Here is a 5,728-nt window from a genome sequence, read left to right on the forward strand (position 1 = left end):
ATACGAGAATTTATTATTAATCACAACAATTGTTTCGACAAACCTAGCATCAACACCTTTTGTGGGACACACAAAAACTGGTTCAGGAGTATCCGGTGGTGCAGTCGTATCTCGTTGAGTAATAAATAAATAATAAAGACTCGTTAAAATGACTGTTCCACAATGCAACTTTCCGTTTTCTAGAGAGAAAAACAGTCAGACTTAATCCAGCGAGAAAAAGTATTGAAAATTACCGTAAACAGATATGTATATATAAACGCCCTTGGGCATGCCGCATGGCACGAGTTCACACGCTCATACAAGCATTAGCAAAAATGTGAGCATACGCACACGCCAGGTTAGGCGCACTCATGATTACATGATTAGTAGATGTTTAGAAGAATGGAGAGGTTTAAAGTAAATTTAAGTCATCCATTCCTTAAAGTAAATTAAATTAAATTAACGGTTACTCAAAATTCATTTACACTGCGTTGTGCAAAAGTACATTTATATGCGTGTAGGCATCTCGATAGTCTTTCAGAAATTCTATTAAATATCTTTTTATTAGTATACAGAATAGACAGAGATTCCTCGGAGCAGAGACAGCATCTCCTGGAAATAGCAATGTATGGTTTTGCATGTCTAACTATGGACCAAGTAATGTAGTATTTCGTATTAGCCTCCTCCAGTCGCCATATAAAATCTGCCAAAGATGTCGAATGTCTCTTATTAATTGACCTAAAGCTGGCAACATGATTGCGATAACGATTCTTAAATGAATCAGCCGTCTGCCCAATATAAACATAGGGCCCTCCCCTTGTGTGCACGGTACATTTATATACAAGATTTGTACTCACACAGAGATTCATCAAAGGACATATTGACTTCTCCCTGCATGAGCGTTTATCGTTTTTATTTGTATATAAAGCAGTCCTGACTCCATTTACCGGCGTTGTTATCGTGCTAGCTGTACCATGAGCATTTCTACTACAACAAATTGGTCGAAGTTGATGATTATCAATGCGGTTTACATCTCCTTGTTTGGCATTTAGCTGTAAATGCTTGTTAGATCCAGTAGGTGGGTTATTATATATATATATAATGTAAACAGTTAGTGGTTATAGTAACCAACAAAGGGATAAAATATCCGTATATACTATCGGTATCCGTTTCTTGTAATATTCCTGGGCGATGGTGCGCAGGCACATCATACATGTAGAGTGCAGATAACAACAGGATAAACAAGAGTTTATCAGGAACCAATGCAAGTAATTAGAAAATGGAGAAAACCAGATTGACCTGTGGGCTTCTCCACTTTCTAATTATTTGTTTTATAAACACAGACACACAGACACAGACACACACATATATATATATACATACATACATACATACATATATATATATATATATATATATATATATATATACACCCAACGAGCTTTTTTCAATTTCCATCCCGAGGGTATAGTAGAAGACACATCCCCAAAGTGCCACGCACTGAGATTACGCCAGGAGGCATGTGGTTGGGAAGCAAACTTCTTCCCACAGAGCCACGCCTGTATGTATGTTTCCATATATATATATACTTGATAAATTCCTGTATGAATATATACTTGGCAAGTTTCCTGTATGTGTATATATATATTAAGTAAGTCGTTATATGTATTAGACGACTCCAGAGATATTGGCTTTGCTACAATAATAAGCAAAGGAAACTTAACTATAATATATATTTATGCGTTATTTTCATCATGTTCTTTTTTTTGTTTTTATTTTTGCGTGTGGCGGGTTATTAAAAGTGTTGTCTTGCTTTTCGAAAGGGTGGGGTGGGGGTTACTGTTAGGCTCATATTTCTTTTGCACACGGTTTTATTTTGAGCGTGAAAGAGATAAAGAAATATGAACACATGTATGAAGAGAACGCAATATTGAGAATGATAATGATGATGATGATGGTAGTGATGATAATTATTATGATGATGATACAAGATGACGACCAACAACAGCAGCAGCAGCACCTCCACAACGGCGATACTTGTGTATTGTATGTATCTGATATATATATATATATATATATATATATATATGTATGTATGTATATACCAGTGCCTGTGTTATTATTATTGGCGTAATGACCCACCCGAGACACAACCGGGCTTGTTTCAACAAACTATTTGACACCAAGAATCAGGCAAACCAAATACAAAAATGAAGTGTGTGTGTATGTGTGTGTGTGTGTATGTGTGTGTGTGTGTGTGCGAGCGAGCACGTGCGTGTGTGCGTGTGTGTGTGCGTGTGCAAGAGAAGTATGTGAATGTTTGTATGTGTGATTATGATGTACCTTATTCATATATAAAACACTACAATTGGCCGTAATTTTTGAGGGCAAAGGGGTCAGGTAGTATGAATATATTCTGTAATGAATTATGGCATTGAAACTTTTTATCCACTGGCCTTTTTGTGATCGAATTAGCGGACAAGAATGAATTCCTTATGCCAATCGGACTAGCCAGCACACGGAGGCTCTCAAAAATAATAAGTTAATCATCAGTGTCTGCGTGGACAGCGTAAGACGATTCTAAGCTGTTGATGGAATCCTAAAACAAAATGCACAATAACTGGGCTGATCCCTCATTTTTTGTCCACGTATTCATACATCGTACATATTCATGTGTGTCTGTATGTGTGCGCGTGTTAGTGTGTGTATGCATATATATATATATATATATATATATATATATATATGTGTGTGTGTGTGTGCGTGTGTGTGTGTAGATTTACACACATATATACATACTTATATACACATATGCATACATACATACATACATACATGCGACAGGCTACTTTCAGTTCAGTCTATCAAATGCATACACAAGGCTTTTGTCGGCTAGGGGCTATAGTGGAAGACACTTACCCAAGATGCTGAGCAGTGAGACTGAACCCGGAACCATATGGTTGGGAAACAAGCTTCTTACCCCACCTGCACCCATTGCGCTGGGAATTTTTTGACAAGTGTCAGGAAAGAAAACGTTGTAGTATTTTGGTGCATCAACAAGGCCCAGAACATCAGTAACGATGGAGTAAATATTGTTTGCCAACATAACATGGCAGTCCTGGTTTAGGACGAATGTTGCTGTAATTTAGCCTCAGGAGACATCATCTCCAGCTGGAATACGACACGATCTGTGTCCTTATATTTTCGAACAAGGGAATCTAGCACCCCCACTCAGCTCAAAACAATATCTGTGTATCGCAATTTCCGGGTTATTTCCCTTCAGCACAGAATAAGTACTGTTGCTGAATATCTCTCGTGATGAGATTTATAAATGGTAATCAGTAACAATATCCTAGAGCGCAGAGTCCATGGGACAAAAGAAAGGGAGGCAACCGAAAAGACACTGACTTGACGACATCAAAGAATAGATTGGAAAACTTCTGACCGAATGCACAAGCATGGTCAGAGACAGAAATTGAGGGCGAGCGAAATACTCTATATGTCTATGGCCTCCAACAGTCAGCAATAAGGGTGCGAATAGACAAGACAAGGCAAGAGTTCCATGTGTGTGTGTGTGTGTGTGTGTGAGAGAGAGAGAGAGAGAGAGAGAGAGAGAGAGAGTTTTGTGTGCGTGTGTATGCATGTATGTTTGTACAACATGACATTGAGATCAGCTCAAATATGTGTGGGACATACTTGACCTGTACAAAGGCCATATTCACGACTACTTTGCCATGTGGAGGCGCGTGGTTCAGTGGTTAGCGCGCTGGATTTATGATCATAAGATTATGGTTTCGATTCCTGGATCGGCTGTTGTTTTCTTGAGAAAAAACACTCCATTTCACGCTGCTCAGCTGACAAAAATGAGTAATCCTGCAACGTAACTGCATCCCATCTATAGGGGAATTTATGCTCTACAGAGGCCGGGGAACTAGTCATATGAGTCTATATTACTTGGGGGAAAAATATTTATCCAGTTTGCCATCAAGAATCCTTATTTGCTTCAGGCAACCGCTGTTGAAATTCTTGACATTTTTTTCTTCACCACCTGTTGTTTGTAGCGAGAAATATTTTCAAAAGCAAAGAATAGTGGATCCAGCCTTTGTTCAAGTCCAATATGTAACAAACATATCTCAACAGCTCTAAATATTTGTTCATTCGCAACTCTGCATTGGCGACCCCCACCCCCACATACACACTTCAAGATATATAACATGGTGTGTCTTGATAAATAACTCGGTGTGAAAGCTTATTTCATTCTGAAACTAACAGAATAATATCCGAATGCACTAACCATTTTGTTTTTAATATCCAGCATTCATACAAACTCCTACGAAAATTGTAGTGTGTGAGTTCATGCCTGCGTGAGTGTGTGTTTGTGTGTATGTTTTTGTATGTGTAGGTATGTGCGTGTTTGTGTGGGGGGTGGGGGTGCAGTAACTGTTAATGGAATACAAAGAATGTCTGTTTGTCAGCAATGAAATATCGAGCAGCAAGTTGAATTCTCTTCAATTTACTTCAAAGCAATATATTTTCCATTCTTTTCAAACAACGAAAAACGTGGAGCAACACAAAAAAGAAAAAAACTAACAACACAAACCTTGAATACATGAATGACAACAGTAAACAGAGTCATATCATATCACAAATGTAACATACATTCATTACAATACAACTATAGGAAACAGGTGTTTAAAATATCCATTATTGATGCCTATTATTTCGTTCTCAGATCAGAAAATAAAGAAAGACGATATGGTGTACCATTATCAAATGCCGGCGTTTGGTTCTGGAGCTGGCTGTGAGACACAACAAAATTGTATTGCATTGGAATTTTTAGAACTTGATTTTGTCACTTTAATTGGAAGAAAAACATGATTATAGGAAATTTCACCATAAACATTTTTTGCCGAAGGAAATTTGCCGCAAGAAATTTCGTTTTAAATAACTTCATCACGTTTATTTTTAATGTTTGACATTGAATAAAGACTTATTTAATGTTTTTATAAAACATTTTATCATTCTTTTTTTTTATCTTAGAAAAGGCTGACATAATATGCTTATCATTGACCATAGAAGAGTTTGTCATTTGGTGAAGTTTCTTATAGGGCAAAACTTCTTACTGCGAATTTTCGGGACATTCAAAAATATGTGTTACTGTTGGCATAGAAACCGATTATGGAAACCTAGAGCGTCAAAATTAAGAGCAGCTTCTATGCGCTCGTCGGGTCTGATAGAAACAACAACTTGTTCTCCCTCAACACACACTACCATCATTGAGCAGCACATGTCACTGGTGTTATTTAGCCCCATCACCTCCACTTTCGAAGAAATGATGAAAAACAAGACCCAGGTCTTCGGGCAAGAAGAGACAAATACATATACATACGTGTGTATGTGTGTAGGGATACACATACACACACACACACACACACACACACACACACACATGGCTGAACAGCAAAAGGTCTTTGAAAAGTAGTCCCTCTGCTAGAGCCCTGAATAACTTACACTCTAAAAGAGTCAGACAGCATCCAGAACGTTATTTCTGGACAGCCTTCTATTGTCACATTTTGTGCCCCTTTATGCGTTCTCACCTGCATCTTCCTAGGGGGGCAGGTATGGGTTTGGGGGTAAAGTTACCCCATAGTCAAGCTTCATTTTATGTTGTGTAAAGTGTAAGTCATATACATACATGTACATACATATGTATATATATATATATATATATATATATATATATATATAT

Source organism: Octopus bimaculoides, chromosome 1, assembly GCF_001194135.2.
Source record: "Octopus bimaculoides isolate UCB-OBI-ISO-001 chromosome 1, ASM119413v2, whole genome shotgun sequence".
NCBI lineage: Eukaryota > Metazoa > Mollusca > Cephalopoda > Octopoda > Octopodidae > Octopus > Octopus bimaculoides.